Genomic DNA, 17,575 nt, shown 5'->3' with positions numbered 1-17,575 from the left:
AATTCTAATAAGCAAAAATGTTTCTGCAACAGGCTCCATCAAAATAGAAGAAAACAGGGAATGCAATGTTTTTCTCTACAAAATGGTCTAAATCTGCTTTTAATGGCAGAAATCACTTTCCTCTGCAATCCAGAGTTTTAGGTCATTAAATGCAAGCAATAAATATCGGAGAGTCAGTGACAATGATGATGATGTTGATAACGTTAATAAGGCAAAGCAAGTTTATTTGTATAGCACCTTTAAACTACAAGGCATTTAAAAGTGCTTTAAGGAACACTGGGAAATATAAAAAAAACTCAAATAGGATTTAAAAAGAGTACGAAGTATGAATGAATAGTCCTAAATTTAATTGAATGAAAGGCAGTGGCAAAAAGAAAAGTCAGAAACAGCCTTAAGCCATGTAAGTCAAGGATTCACAGTACACTATACTTGGGATAAATGGTTGCACATTACATCCAGGAATGATCCAGTTGAAGGATGATGTTAGAGTAAACAGTGCTTGCCATTTAAATAAATTGGCTATTGCTAATTATCCCTCTAAACACAAGGAGGGTCTGAAAATGGTACATAGCTAAAGGGGCAGAAATGCTTGTGTTATTTGAAATACTGACATTCCTATTCTTTGCCAAGAATGTTTACTATTGTTTGCAAGCTTTATTTCCTTGAAATATGACATATCCTGGGTGCAGGGGAAACTGCACAGAGTCCTGTGTGAAGTTTTTAATATGTCACAGGCATAGTGCTGTTTGGAAATGCAGTGTATTTTACTCAGCCCCCAATAATCTATTCTGTTCAGCCAGGCGCATACATTGACAAATGTTTCCAGCATTAGGTATTTACCTAGTGGAATGTAATGGATGTAAAGAGTTTGAAAATGCCTGGCGCACTAACAGCATGGGCAGTAGCAAGACTATCTCGACTGAGGAGAAAATACACTATTCAAAACAGAATCAATGGTTCTGAAGGATGGTGTGTGTGGTTGTGTGTGTGTGTACATGGTCATGCACTTGTGTTTAGGTCTTTCTGTATGTTTGTGTGTGTATATCTGTTTGTGCTCTAAAGCGCTGACTGTAAACTTACCATAAGTCACTCGAGACACAGTAATAGTTTCACCACAATCCATGCAGAGGAAATTTAAACATTTTTCCTTATGCAAAGACAACATAGAGGCGTTAAATGTTTTAGAAAGTTATAGAAATAACAGCAGACTGCAGGATTTTTCGTTTGTCGTCCACCACAACAAAACCAGAAGACTCGACCATTCACCAAAAACAGCATATCAATTTGGATTTGTATTCGCATTTAATTGCTTTATTTATTCTTAAACTGTATATCCTGCAGATGTTATGCCATAGCTCTGCACTGGACATATAGTGATGGTCTAAATACTGTTTTCAAAGAGTCATCTGAACACTGCAAGGAATGATATTCTCCTGAGTTGATTCAGATTTTATTTATTTTCTTTGTCCTAAAAATAGTCCTTAACTAATAATGATGTGCTACTTCCTTTTGTAGAACTGAGGAAGAAATACCAAGGACGTAACTTTAGTTAGTGTCCTCACAGCAGGTTGACATTTTAAAAAAATTCAGTATCTTTCACAAATTCAATCCCTTAGTCCCTGCATCAAATATAAACACCCTTTTTCTTTTAAAGCAAACAAAGTTATCGATACTTTAGTGTTGTGGCAGTTGCACAGACATGTTCTCTACATAGAAGAGGCCAAATTAAAGTCAGGAAGTATGCGAAACTAAGGATCTGAAAATGCATTTGACACCTTGACAGTTGCCAGTTTTTGATACCCGGTGGAAGAGTTTCTGCTGGGACAGAGGTCTGCGATGGGACAGTTTGAAGGGGCTGATCCCCGTTTCAGCTTGGATTCTCTTCGCCTCATCTGTTGGCTGATCTTTGTCTCTCTTTCTTTCTCTCTCTCTCTCTCTCACTGAAACTACTTTTCAGACCTATAGAGGCCTTACAGCAGCCAGCTCATTCATTACATGCACCGTGTGTCCTGTCAGACGCACAGACGGGCAGGACACTTTCACACAAAAGGGGGTAAGATCATTTAAATTACAAACTCTCCTAGAAGTATTACTAACACTGTACTGCTCTAAACAGTAGCAATGTTAGGGGCTTTGGATGGAAAAATTGGATTAAATGTTACACATGTAAAGTACTCTGTGGTGACCTTAAAGTTGACTTTGAAACTGGGAACGATGTGATTGTAAATGTAAAAGAAAAAAATCTAACATGTGCTTAGGCTGTAGAAAAGGCAGGTCTGACACATCAAAAGTCCCATATATCTTTTAGAAATGGGATTTATAATCCGGCCTACAACATGAGGGCTGCTATGATGTGCAGTCAATATATGGGTGGCAATCCCCATAAAGGCTCTGGCCTTCTTTCTGTGTTTGATTTATTGTCACAGGAGCTCAGCTCAGATGGCCTCATGAAACCTTTGTCAGTCCAATAATGACACTGTTTTTGTTATTTGAATCATCATTTCAGTCTCTTTTTGCTCATTTACTGTCTTTTAACTGTTTTGCTCTATATTCCTGCACAGAGAATTCATTTTCTTCTACTTGTATATACAGCAACATCCTATTTTTTAAAACTGGGGATAGTAGATAAAGAAGCATAGCAAGGCGCATTCAAGAAAAGTGCATAAATGCTTTCTTTGCTTTTATTCTGTATTTTATGATTATTCAAATCACAAAATTGAGTAGATCTGTTGTAGGTGGTCTTTCTGTCTGACTGGACAGGAATTACTACAAAATTAATGACTTTTTTTGCAATGACTCTTAAAGTTACAGACAATAATATTATATTTGAACAATTATACATTAATTGTAAATAATTGAAGTTTAAGGGTGTGGTTTACTGTACTTACCATCTCATTTTATGTCGATGCATCTCTTTGTACTTTTAAATGATGGTGTTTTATTATGGTAAGATAAGCCTCTTGGTCCAGTCAACATAACTAGCAGAGATACGCTTTCCACTTATCAAAATCATTAGCAATTTCAAGATTGGGGTTAGTATGTTAAATTCTTACTGAAATTATTGAAATTACATTTTCCTTTCTAATTATTTTCAATATTCAGTTTCTGACATTCTACTATGTATTTCTTTATTTATTTTATGAGGCAGAGATGGTTGCTGCATGAAAGCGACCTTTGCCAGAATCCCCTTGTAATTTGAGCACAATGTTGCTCCAGACGAATTAAGTACAGGTTAATGATTAAGCTATGAATCTATCAGACACTTGGTATATGGGAAAGTTTTTAGGGAGGAACAGCTTGGCCCGGCTCAGCGATCATTAAAACGTGCTGACAGCGATGGGAGAACAAGTTCCCACTTTGATCTGATGACAGACCTGAGCTCAGCCTAACGTCATCCTCCTGCTCTGCCTCTGCTCTCTCACCTTTATTAACTCTCAGCTTCAGACAACAACGCCTACCGCTCCAAATCTGGCACGTACACACTCATAATACCAATATTAAAGGTATTATGTCATACAGGGGGCATAATCCATCAAGAGCGCACTTAAGAACTGTGTGGCTTTCCATTCAAATTTGTTTGGGTCACAGATTTGCAAGATAAAAACCATAGATTTTGACATTATGTGGATATTTTCCTCTATAGCTCTTTATCCTCAAGATGCCTGTATTTAGCATATGACATGTAACAGTCATGCTCATTTATGTCTTCCTATGCAATGAATAACAACAGATCAAGATTCTTGGCAGTGATCTCATTTTATCTTCTTATTAACCTATGTATCAGGTTATAACTTTAACATAGATATTCAATTTTGATTCATTAATGTAATTTTGAGTATAAACAGTTAATTATCTACATTAAACAAGCCGTTGCCTGTCGTTAAGTCTAATCTGTAATATTGTTGTATCTGTAATATTTTAGAGCTGATATCTTGTGCATCTGACAAAGACAAAGGTGGAAAAAAATAGCAGAAGTTTCTGTGACATCTTTGCTTGTTTGTTTGTGGAGGAAAACTTTACTGCTTCTTTTGGAAGGATTTATCAGCAGCCTGAATCGTGTCCTGACTTGAGCCTCAGCAGTAGGTGACAGTGGTGTATGTCAGCCGTAAGCAGCTGTGCTGGTGCAGAAATGAAGGTCTTCTGCTGCCCCCCAGGGGTTTGTATAGGAGATCACAGACAGCCTCTCTGCTTCATACAAGACATATTTGATGGGGATGCAGCTTTGATACGTGTCCACGGTCATGCTGAGGGAACAGATCTCAGGTCAGCAGGGCGGGCATTGTGTGCTTTCATACAAATATCATGTTCAAAATAATGTGTAAAACTAAATCCAAATACACAGGCACATTGTTTTATTTATTTAGTCTTTCAACATCTGTGAACAGGTATTGTTTCATTACACTGTGGTTGGTTGGGCTGCAGTTAGTGTGAAGATTTTCTCTTTACATTTTGATATACTTTTATTTCTGTCCTGTTACAGTGAAGAGTAATGCATATAATGTTGAGAGTCTGGAAAATAAATCTAATTGGTGTTTAAATGACAATTAGAACATAAGTGTAACGGCATTAAAAACAGTCACGGCCCACATTACTAAGTGAATATTTACTCCAGCAGCAGAAAACAAGAGCCTAACAACAAATATCTGATTGAACCGCAGCATGGAGCTTCAATACACTGTAAAAAGATGAAACGCTGAAGTGCATTAGGACACACAAATGCTCATAACATCTGTTTCCTTTGTGTTACAGAGGATATCGCTTTGTAGCAAGCAATATGTGCCATCAGTGACTGGTGGAATAATATTTGTGTTCCCCCCTCAAACAGACACACTGTCACAGAAGCACTTGTCTACATTTTGTAGTTGCTCGAGGAAAATAATTGCCTTATCTGCAACTGTCAAAATGATGAATGCCCCGGAGAGCACCGAGAATTGACTGATGGAATTGGGGGAAAATCTAATCCCTGATCTGAACACTTTGTATAATACATTAACCCCTCTGGTACAATAGGCTGCACAGAAACAGATTTGTATAGACTTGTAGAAATAAATTCAACAGAGGCTGAAGGATCGATAAACATCGGGAGTTATGGCCTCGTCTGTACAGAGTCAAACAGAGCGTCACTGAAAACATTAAGTGTATTGAAATGTATGCAGGGGTTGAAGTCAAAGAACAGATGCAAAAAAATATGATATAATGCAAAAATATCTGCATTATCTGTCATATATAAAACCATAATTTATATGGATAAATAGATAGAGATAGAATTTACTGACCCTAAAAGGACATTGTGGTTTTACAACAGCCAGGTCACATAAATTACAAAAACACATGAGGTGACTAGGAAACAAAATACATTCAGAAAGCTAAATAATATAAGATAACTAAAACTAAAAGAAACAATTGAAAATATGATTAGAACAGAATTACAGTATTTTAACATTTAGTTTTAGTTTTTAACTTTCTAGCCGTGTGAGGCTGAGACATAAACATATGGAAGACATAATCACTGTTCAGGTATCGATCAGTTTCATGGAGAATAAAAGGGAAAATAAGCAGCTCTGTAAAACCTGGTAACACATGTCTGACAAAAAAAAAAAAACAAAGCTAATTAATACTTCTTACATTTATTTGCTTGCAGCATAGAGACACACTCTTCAATAATACATGTTTGGCTGGGCAGTAAATGAATATCACAAGAATATTTTTCTAATGTCGATAGATAATCTACTTCGGCAAACAGATGCAAAATCATATTCAACATAATCAAATCAATGTTACATCATGCTGCACGAACCTCTTTATAAATATGTTAAACAAAATCTAAACTCAGTTTTATTACAACTAGCTTGAAATGATTCATTTGGACAATAGATCTCTAAAATAAAAACACAATATGTTAACGCACTGATGAAAGTCAATACATGATCGTAGTAAATTATCATCCAGCCACAAATTATTACAAATCAGTATTGAGGGGAATTGTCACTAATACACAAAGACCAAATGAAACGGAAAAAACATGTAGAGATGAATCTTCATTCTGTTTAAGTGCTTGAATGCAATCTTATCTTTAGGTGAATATTTAAGTGACAATGGCAAAGAAACAATGGTTGGGTTAAAGAATTCACTCCACCGTGATATGCACAGGAGGATGATGGGAAATGACTTCACACCCTTCCTCTATCGGTCCACAAGCAGCAGAGTGGAAATCTTCCCCAGATATGAAGGGATATCGCTTCTAATTAAAAATGATATCAACTTTTCATAACCTAATGTTCCAAAATGAAGTTTTCTAAAAACGAATGGCTGGCGCCATCCTGCGAACAGGTTCTCCCTCTTTTTTGTCACAGTTGGGTGGAATACATCATCCCCAATATTAGGAGAGAACATACCTGTAACAGGTTAATGACCTCACACTTTCCACACCATTTCACTTAGCGGGCCATAGCCAGGAAAAGCTAAACGCTTCACTCCCAGTTCACTAAATTATGAATTAGCCAAAAGGTGAGGTGATTAAAGATTCAACATTTTGTGGTTTGTCCAATAGACGGTCTCCTGGCTGAGCTCGGGTGGGATATCTTCAACCATTAGCTGAGAACTGTCTTGATATCCATTTCGAAGGGCATAAATATTGGAAGAGGAGAACAAATAATCCAGAAATTACCAATCAAAGTGTTTGCAACCTTAAAGAGAAATTACTATCTGTAGTATAAATGAAATCAACAGCACAATCTTCATCTGTTGACCTTAATAAATGAAGAACACATTGGAAAGCGTTGAATCATGGGAATGTTAAATTATTTGTGATGAAATAGTGGATTTCTGTTGAATTTCAACAGATGTCATTTTTAATACATTATCTTAGGCTGCTTTTGATCAGCAAATCACAATTATCAACATCAATAAGCTTCTTAGCACATTACCTTGAATTGGACAAAATATTACATTTAAGCATTGGTGTTTTAAAACAATCTGCATGCCTACAGTGGCCATGACGTGTCAGATCTCTTCAGGCTTATCCGCTCGGTAACGAGCGTTGACAGGTCACATGGCTCAAACTGTGATGTCTGAATAATTTGAACAAATGCTAAATCATTGCAAAGCAGCCAGAGAGATCAGCGACGTGAAAGTGAAGTGTTTGCGCTTCCCCAAGGCTCAGTGGCATCTGTTCTACATGTGTGCAGCAACAACATCCATGTTTCACTATATTAATCCCAATTAATTGTGCTTGTATTAGTGTAAATATTTGACTTTGAAGCGCTAAAGCGTTAATTGGAGTCCCTTCCCACAAACAAATCCATGCGTCAATACTCCACAGCAAAAAAGGGGGTTGTTAAATGTGAAATCACTGAAATGGTCTAGGCAGAATTCCTACTTAACATCAATGATTTTGAACTTGTAGCAGTAGCCTACATTTCAAAACCTCAATTTTCCCTTTCGTCAACCTCAGGTGCAGAGTTTTTCTTGTAAAACGTTTGTCTTGAGCACAAATCAGCAGAATAAGACAGGCTGATGTCTCCTTAATTCTGTAAATTGAAGGGTTGTGAGTCCAATTATGGTCTGTTGGTTCAGCCTGAGGCCACCAGGGAGAGCTGTGCCTGTTTCTCAGAGTCACTGGGACAAACCGCCTCAGCTCCGCCACACGGAAAGTTATCATTAATCACTGCTACACTCTTTTGTTTTATTGGTTGTACTAATGAATAGATGCAGTAAAAGAGGTATTTTGTAACAATCATCCTGTCTGAGTTTGAAAAGCGATATCAGATGCTGCTTTCAAAATTCCTTTTTTTTTTCAAATTAGGTTCTGACTGTACCTCCACATTTGACCCTGAACTTTATAAAAATGTGTTAACGAGGAGAGGATATGTATTCTAGTATTTCTTTTTCTGTCTTCAATCATGATAGCAGCTTAAACAAGCTTTGGTTACACAAATTGGGCTGCTGAGTGTGCGTTTTTTTAACCTGGCAGAGGATTTATGTACATGAAACCTCTGCAGGATGTGGGGTTGTTGGGGTCTGTTGCCTCTACTGGCCATTAACTGGGGATTAGTGCTGGTGGGGCACACATGCCTTTGAAGAGGTAATTCCTCACACTTCCTTGCTATAGAAAATCAGGAAGCAATCATAGAAGACAACGTGCAGATGGCCCAGACAGGGAAGCCCATGACCACTTTTCTTCAGTCACAATTAAGACTTGGAGTAGCTGCTGGCATTGTGCAAACTTATCACATCAGAAAATTCAAGGGGACATCAGAATTAGTAGGAAATGTTCCCAACCTGTCACGTTTTGAGATGAAGGGGGGAAAGGGTAAAAGTGAGATCAAATTTCTATTTTTTCTTAGTGACTGTAATTCAGCACTGTCACTTCACACTTTCCCATATATCTGTCAACACAATATATCCAAGTATGTGCGAGGCTGTAAATTAGAGTATACGAGTTGTTGCAGGGCAGAGCATCGGGATGTTAGAGACGTTAAGAGTATATGTCGGTAAGAGTGATGACTGGGTAGGAATCATTGTACTACTGCTGAGAAAAAGACAAAGTTTCACCTATTACTGGTGTATGTTGGAGCACACTGACCTCTACAGGGACTTCAGGTTAATGGACACATTTTTCTGTTGGGAGTCTGAGCTTTTGTTGCCATACATTTTTCAAAATGGTCTTATGTATTGTATTAACTTCTTCACAGTTAAAGATAAAACACATTTTAATGTGTTTCATGTGTAGGCTACTGTACAGCAGCAGGTTTTACATAGTTCTCTTTGGTTTCCTCTGGTGGTCTCGCTGGTAAATTGTTAGCATGTCCAAGCCAACCATGCAGTGTTGTATATAGCACTGAGGGTTTGTTCACTCTTTCAGAGCAGTCTCTGTTTGAAAATAACTGACTCTGTAAAACCAGGGGCCCTTCAGTTTGACTTGCAAAGCTAAATTGAAGGTTGGAGTTTGCACTTTATTTAAAGTTTGCACGTAAACCAAGAGTTTCAAGGTAGTTTTAAGGGCTGCAGTTCTGCTGTGGGGCTCGCAGTGGGTGTTTACGCCTTTTAGTTTGACGTGCAAGTCAAAACACAAACATATAAATTATCTCTTTTATGAGGTGTAATTCTGCTTTTACAGAGTTCACTTTGGTTTCCCCCAGTGAGAAGACTGTAAAGACAGTCACTTGGTCCATATTAGATTTGTTTTATCTTTGTTTTGATCACAGCATTTTAAACATTTTTAGATTATGTCACATCAACAGCAAAGCAGTAATATTGATCATGCAGCAGCGTATTCAGAGTTTTATTAGCTGTTTATCTGGCAGCCTGCTTGCCTACAGAAACCAGCGCAAATGGTCTTTCAATGTCTATACATATTGTATTATATTATCAAAATATATGAACTATATATTTTAAATATATATTATCAGTCGTTTAATTCCAAGCATAAATCCTATGCTGTGTTTATAAATGACGTACTACACTCATTATACCGTATATATACACTTATTTAATTCATTCCTTATCCATCACAAGCATCTGCAGGCAACTCCATCAGATTGAAAGTGACATTAAGGTAATTTTCAGCATAATAAAAATAAAATAGGAAAACTTACCTTACAGGTTAAAATAATAACTGTGAAAAAACATTTGTAAATTTAATGATAAACATGACAAATCAATTCATAATAAACATTAAATCCACAGTAAAAGGAGAAGGCATGATTTGTGAGGAAGAATTTCACCCCAACAAAATTTGCTCTTTTAATTAAAAGAAAGGACAAAAGGAACATTTGTGTCTCCTGAGGTTCACTTTCATTGTTCATATACACTGTCGGGATTCAAGTCATGCATTTAATAAACATGAAAATAAAAACTAAATGTCTGTCAGAGTTAGACACACATGTCTACACATCTGTAATGATGCAGCTCAACCTTATTTGTAATTCATTTATTAGTAGAACAGAAATTATTGTTTTACATGTAATAAAGGTTACAAACACACATGTTCTCAATATACACATAAACCCATATATACTCATTTTGTGAAGAATTGAGAACAATAGTCCTTATTACACTAGAAGTCATTGAATTACTCATTAATCACAGAATATAAACCATTCATTGTCTGTTGGATGAGTGGTTTTGCCAATTTGTAAACATAACAGCAATAAAGATTTTGGGTCAGTAAATAAATGAGTGTGTGTTCTCATGTTAATCATTGTCTCAGTCTCCACAGTCTCATGCTATGTTATCTTTCTTTGAGCCAAACACCAACTATGTGATACAGCTGGGGGGGCCCCAGGGCCACAGTCACAGCTCCCTATGTTTCAAGCTGCTGCAATCAGATTATCGACTGCTGGATTACACGTCACTCTGCCAGAGATTTGATTAGCAGCATCTGTGAAACAGAAAAGTCAAGGGCGAGCATGGGAACTGACTTATCAGCCTCTGAGCAACTGGTTATTTACGAGCTATTTGAGAGGCCCAAGTGGCTTGTGTGTACTTTGTTTGGATTATGTTTTATGTCATTTAACCCCAAATCTCCTAATTTGGTTTATGAATTACTTTTATTGAGGTCTCGACAGATTCAAATGGAGTGTTATTTTCAAAATCTGACATGTGATCCACAGTGCATTTTAAACTCATCTTAATTACATTAAAAAAAAACCTGGGTAAAGGTGACACTAAATCAGTGTTTTTACCTCCACAGATCAACTGTGCCAAATTCCCAAATGCCAAATACAGGAGACTAGGTGTTTCATCAGCTTCAAAGCTCAGCTCCTGCCCTTGGAAAAGTAAAGAGAGGTGTGTCTGCCCCCTCGGAGGGGCCTCTTTCCTGCAGAAATTAACAAAGTAAAAGCATGGTTGAAAGAGGGTAAATAGGAGCAGGGGGAAGGGGCTCTTCAACTTTTTCTTGCCAAGGACCAAAGATAAGTGTCCTCAAGTGTCCTTCAACAAGAAACCGAACCACATATTCCACCAGATGATTGTGTATGCATGGGGAAAAAAACACTAGAGTCCCTTTAGATGAATGTAAATGTGAAAAAGAATGTATAACACTGTGGCCAGGCAGTGCTGAAATAGATAAAGTGCACTCAGTTGTAAGTGTATTAGAAAAACCTGCAGTCTAATACATCAGTCCTGCAATAAATCCTCCATCATGAAGGTTACAATGTTCAGGGTTACCGACTTTGTTTCAGAGGGCTGATGATGTGATTATAATTATGTATGATTATTTTGGAGGACGTGGTTTGTGGTGCTGTTCAGTTGTTTTGCATCATACACAGAGGTGTTTCAGTTACTTAGCTTACCCTCGTTGATGTAAATGGGGTGGACAAAATTATAGAAACACCTGTTCATACAATGCAACACAGTTCAACAGCAACATAAACTACAGCCTCCAAAATGACCATAAAGTTGAATCAACACCTTTTTAACACAGTTTCAACACAAGCTACACTTTATAATGTTCCTAAAGGAGGATTTATTGCAGGACCGTTGTAATAGACTACATTAGTTTTAGCTAAGCGTACCTAATAAACTGCCAACTGTGTGTATATTCATTTATAATGCTAACAGGGATGTAACACAACAACCATACTTTGTCAGTCATAAGAAGAGACAAGCTCTCAGTTCAATCGACTGGTGCTCATCTGTCATCAGGCATTAATGAAGGGTCCTGGCCTGACCACCTGTTCTGCACATTCTAGTGCCACACAGATGTTTGTGTAACTGCAGGGGACGTCGCTCTGAGGCCAGCGGTGGTTTTCCTGTGCGGTATGTGCAGCACCCGTCCCGTTTGCCCTGCCTCTGTAATAATGATAATGAAAGTCTTTTCTGTCCTTTGTTTAAAAGTATGCACACCTGAATCTGTCCTCACTGGGAGACGCAGGTGCACAGTGACATTGAACAACAGCTTTTTTACTATGCTGTCCGACGAAGTTAGAGAGCACTCTACAGAGGCACTGAAGACTGTCTGGCAAGCTGCATGATAGATAGAAAGTTTGTAATGCCTCCGTCTTATGCCTTTTTAGGTTGATTATTTTACACAAGATACTGCACTATACCTGTAGAGAGAGTTCATGAAATGAGAAACAGAATGTCATTCTTCGCTTTCTTGTCTAAGAAGATTAACTTTATTTTGATTATTTTCGCTATGTAGTATATAAGAATTAGATCTGTTTTGCGATGTGTCTTGTAAGTCCACTTAAGTCTGTTATAATTTAATGTACAATTTTTCGTTGTTGTCTTTCAGCTGTTTCCGTGAGAGCGGATCACCATCCGCATGTTTGATTTCAGCATAGGCTTTACGCCAGATGCCCTTCCTGACACAGCCTGGGTTCAAGGGAGCCAAGCTCAAACCGCCAACCCAGGAAAGTGATGCCAACTGCTCTACCACTTGAGCCATGGCCCCCCTTTAATTTACAATTTACTACCTCTAAATTTGTGATTTAAGGGTAACTTAACCCGCAAAGCACTTTAATTAAACTTCAATTAGAAGCTGAGATCACAGCTCCTGCGATCTGCTAAGCTAGTTAACCTTAGTTTAACCACAGTTTAGCTAGTGTTATCCATTATGATAATGATGAGACTACAAACACCACAGAAACAATCATAATGTGAAAACTGTCATCGAGACTTAGCTGTTGAGCAGTTAACCTCAGTGCTAGTTTTGTACTGAACTGAATGTGACAGCTTGGGCTAACAATGGTCTGAATGTATGTACTACTGAAGTGTAAACAGTCTGAATCAGCACTAAATGTCACAGCCATGTGAATGGTTTTTCGTCAGTGTTGTACATGCTGAAGTGCCTTTGAACAAGATGTGATTGCGAGAAAAAAGTAAACAAACTACATAGACATTTGTAGAGTGGTTATTGCAGCATGGGCAGCAACACAAAGCCAGAATACAGTAACTACACTGCCGAATCCATCTTTGTCTCTTATTGTCATATTTTTTTTGTGTATGTGGCAAATTTTCTAAGAAATTCTACAAGCATTGTAACTGTAAACCAGCTTGACTTGCACAAAGGCAAAGACAAGTGGTTCTTGGGATGGGAACAGTGTGGGTACATATTGTAGGTGCCCTTTTGGGAGTGGACCTCATTTTTTTGATAAGAATCTTGCAATAAGAGAAGGTAAATGTTAGCTTGTTAGACACTCTGGCCTCTTTATTTAGCATGTTTTTCATCAAGGGGAGTTTTACCCGTACTTTATCTGCACCCTCCATGAACCGTATAAGACCACAGCCTTGTGCACTAGAAATAGAGCGGCTTTGTGTACGAGAAATGGCCGAGGCAAAGGTATGAAAATGTTCACTTCCTGCTGCACCAATCAGAGGTAGTGAGTGCCCACTGTGGAAAGGGCTGACTTGTTTCCTGTGGTGTTGAGTTCTCTCACAGTTATATATAGTGTATATAGGAAGAAGAGATAGAATAGGACAAAAGGAGAAGAAAGCCATGAAAGACTTTGTCGTCTATCTTTTATTGATTAATTATTAGGTTGAATTTGATGGACATCCTGGAAATACCTGCCACACTGTAGGTGGTTTGAGTTATTGTCATCATCACTTACACCTATTTAAACAGCATTTGTAAAGTGCACATTAAAGTTGACAAATGACCATATGATCCTCATTTTGTTCTTTTATGAGTGACCTGCTAGCCTGCTGCGGCATGGCTCACAGGAGGCTCAGTTACTTTAGCACAGTGGTTTGTGGTCAAATGTGGCCATAAGCATATCATTAATACAGCTCACAGCTCTATTTTCGTCACTGACCCATATTAAAATTATCACAGTATAATAAATATAAAAAAATCTATTTAATGTTTGCTATGACAACTCCAAATTCTGAATCCAACAAGAGGGCGCAGCAGTCTGTAATTATTGTTCTACTTAGACTCAAAATAAACCGTCTCCACTCCTCGGTCAGTGGTGCGTGTTACGCTATGAGTAACACAAATGATTCTTTGTTTCTCCTCCTCGGAGACAAACATCAAAGTGAGCAGAAAGGTGGGAATGAAAACCCACAATTTTGATTCTTTGATTGGTTGCACTTCACTTTCTCCACCCCCCCATTTCCTATATGTAAAAATGGATACTCCCTGTCTGCTTCTGGCGGTCATTCTGGTCGGCTGTGCAAACATTCCTCCGTATCTTTATTGGATCCTTTTATCTGTGGCAGCCATGCCAACAGCATCACATGGCTGGCGCTCACATGGCGTCTGCTATGTCAGAAAGGAAAAGGCCTGTCATTACACTGTAGAGGCTGGAGATTCATCTATAATTGGTAAATGCATCACGGCCACATCCTAAGGGAGATGGGGAGATTCTCCATCGATGCTTAATGTTTCTCATTAGCCACCCTGTGCTCCTTTTGCTCCTTTTAGCCCTAAACTGAAATGTCTGTTTTATTGTGACTAGTAGTGGCAGTAGAAAGGCACTTACTTGGAATTTGGAGCAAAGCCATCAGAGTGGGACAAATGGAGCAAACCATTCAGTAGCTCTAAATTTTTTTTAAAGACCCCTTCGCTCTGGCTTGGTGCTGACACAAAAGGAGGTATTGATGTAAGGAAAGACTGAAGCTTTGTGTTCGTATGCCCACCAGATCTGGCAGGGGAAACAGTTTCTTTCACAAACCTTAATTCAAAATGCCAATGGTGGCACATCTTGTACTCGAGAAGCCTACAGTAGGCCTGTTTTACTTGAGCCATGCAGTACTTCAATAACAACGCAGAAATTTAGGAAATAAACAGAAAGATGTAGGAAAAAATGTATCACATCGTAAATATTCTGTGCTCTTCTGGCATGGCAGGAATGAATTTTGTGGCTTCAAATTCCCTCATGAAGGAATGAGTCTATTTCCACCTGAACAAAAAAAGAAACGGTAAGTAAATATGTGAATGACACCTATTCACTGAGAATCCAAGCAGCGTTTTGTCATCTTGTTTTCTTTGCACCACCTGCTGACCTAACCGTAAGTATTTACTTAAACTCTCCCCTCACCCACAAAGCCATTGTTTGTGTTGCAGGGGGCTGACTGACACAAAATGGTATGCTAGTATGCTAAAACCATGAAACGTTTAAGTTGGATTTCTAAATTTAGAGTGGGAGTAAAGCTTCACATTCCCTTGTGGGACTGGGTAGAGGGGTTGGCAGTGCTCTGCATAAACACTGAGGTCATAATCAAAATGATAAAGTGCGTTCCAGTGAAAACAAATGCAATTCAAGAGAAAAAACAAGTGGGAAAGTCAAAGATTTTACTGTATTTGGGCAGAAAATATCGCATCACATGCTCTAATGGAATTCTTTTTTTTGGACCAGGGATCATTCAAACACAGAGTATTAGGAACATAACTGAATATTGAGTTTACACTTGGATCATTTTGAGTTGACATTTTTCTTAAGAAGTAAAATTATTGTCAAATACCTAGACTTGACTGTAAGGATCAAAATCTGTTACAGCATTTTTGACCACAGTCATCACAATTATTGTAATTCTGTTTCTTTATACATTTTGGTGGCTGTGATGGTCAGACGGCTTCAGCCTCTGCCCACATCTTGAAGGCACTTTTCACGTGTTTTGCTGGATCTAAATCCAGAGAAATTGGGCATTCGTTTCCGTTCTGTCAAAGGCTTTTATGGGGTAGTCAACCACAATGGAGTACTCTCAAAAAAAAAAAACAAAAAAAAAATAGTTGTCATGTGTCATGTCACAAAATTGTATTCAGTATTTCAGTGATATCTTAACCACAAAATTTCCCAATTATGATTTCAAAAGTCTTTAGTGACACAGGATGATTAAACAGGTCATGACTTCCCCTTAAGCGACAAATGGACGAATAGATAAGAATAAAAGGATGTTAACGATTTCACATAAGTTAAGTTTGTGCTGTTATGGTCATTTGTATTTGACAAACACTGGTGTTTAAATTAAACTTTAAACTGCTTTGTCCATAGCAAACACATCAGTGCGTCTGTGGCAGGGAAACCAAACCACACCAGATCTTTGATGTCTGTCTATGGTTGTATGTGTGGAGAAAACCAAAAAGAACACCACTCATAAATCCCCAGGTTACCGTTTCCTGTTTAAGCACAAAATTAGAGAAATGTCTGGCTTTAATAACAGCGAGACGGTTCACGTGACACTTGATCCAGTGTCAATAAATGCCAAAAAAAAAAAAAAACAACAGGTTTTACAGGCTGAATTTTATTTGAAGCAGCATGATATTGGCCAAGAAGTGCTTCCTATGCAAACGTTGTCCTGGAGTGTTTAATGCAGCTTCTGCTGATACAGTCAAAAAACACCCATATAGATTTTATGTATCGTTGGAAAATGGTCAAAGACGACAGAAGACTCAATAACAGTTGACATTTCCAGTACATCAGTTTTATATAACAGATGAAAACAGCTTAATTTGTCTCCTCATCACTCATGAGTTGTGTGCAGTGAATTTTGTGCATTGAAATTCAGTTCCCACTCCACACAGTCACTCATTATCACGTGCAACAACCTGAGTTTTATGAATTGCATTCCTCCGTGTGAGATAATTTACTGTGTATTTAGATTTATGTCTCCTCCTCAACCATCATTATCGCCTACAACAGCACACGTTCTATGTGTAGCCATGAGACACGTCTGAACCACCTCAATTTTGTGTCTGTTTATCACACATCTTACAGCAACGGGTATCATGCATTTATCTTCTCTACTCGGGCTGTTTTGCATATTTCAAACCCCTCATGGTTGATGTGGCAGGGCACCATATAACAGACAAGGAGGGCGGGGTTACCTAAATGCCCTCATTTTACCACCGGGAATGGGGGGCGGGGGGTTGGGGGGAGAAGGCTTTAATTCAGTGGAAAGTGGTTATTCTATATTTGCCCCAACCATACAGTGACTCCACCCTCCACACATCCCACATAAAGCCACTCCAATATAAGAGTTTATGAATGCTGAACCTCTACTCATTAGGTTTACGCTCAGATGCTGCAAACCTGGTAACACTTCTCACTGAAACAGAACAACCAGACCAAACTAACCAGATAATAATCTGCTGACATGAGTGACTGTACTTCAAGTGCACTGAGGTGGCTTAGTTCAGCAGTGTGTGAGAGCACGAGTAAGAGAATGAATAGATATTTAAACAAAAAAAAAAAGTCACTACTTGATATAAAAAGAGATTTAATACAGAAAGAGAGGGACTGTATAAATGACAGTCTCTCTGGATTTCTGTGAGCGGGTGGGGTCAGGTGGACCAAAATGACTCGGACCACATTATATGTAAAGTTGGGGTAATTACTAGGTTTGGAGACTTAAATAGCCAGGCCCACAGTGGTAAACACACTGAGAGTCAAGGCAGCTGCCTCCACAGTATCCTTCCTTCTTGCCTCCTCAGAGACAAACCAGTCAGTGTGCAGAAAAAATTGGTTTAAAAAAAGCAAGAGACGCTTCAATTAACCAGTCAAACAAAAAGTAAAGAGGCTTGGAAATCAGTGCGGGTGTGTTTCATGACTGAAGCTGTGAAATGAACTGTGAATGTTTCTTTTATAGATTCTGCACAAAGCACAAAATAGGTCAACAAACTCTTATA

The 17,575-nt window shown here is 38.3% G+C and overlaps 1 long non-coding RNA gene across 7 annotated transcripts in view; it reads left to right on the top strand.

Annotated features, from left to right (window-relative positions):
• LOC139608466 (uncharacterized) overlaps positions 1–16,793 on the top strand; it is a 67,427-nt gene extending 50,634 nt beyond the window's left edge. For 2 of the 7 annotated variants that reach the window (XR_011685035.1, XR_011685034.1), the window contains 4 exons: positions 1,958–2,053; positions 10,694–10,788; positions 11,647–11,760; positions 12,239–16,793. This is a non-coding gene — a long non-coding RNA (uncharacterized lncRNA). The remainder of the gene's footprint in view (positions 1–1,957; positions 2,054–10,693; positions 10,789–11,646; positions 11,761–12,238) is intronic. The other 5 variants (XR_011685037.1, XR_011685036.1, XR_011685040.1 and 2 more) reach the window with 5 other exon arrangements.
• The last annotated feature ends 782 nt before the right edge of the window (positions 16,794–17,575 follow it).

The sequence above is a fragment of the Trachinotus anak genome, unplaced genomic scaffold (genome assembly GCF_046630095.1).
Source record: "Trachinotus anak isolate AG129_WGS33_773 ecotype Australia unplaced genomic scaffold, CSIRO_AGI_Tana_v1 ptg000025l, whole genome shotgun sequence".
Lineage (NCBI taxonomy): Eukaryota > Metazoa > Chordata > Actinopteri > Carangiformes > Carangidae > Trachinotus > Trachinotus anak.
This window is presented reverse-complemented; position numbering and strand designations above follow the sequence as displayed.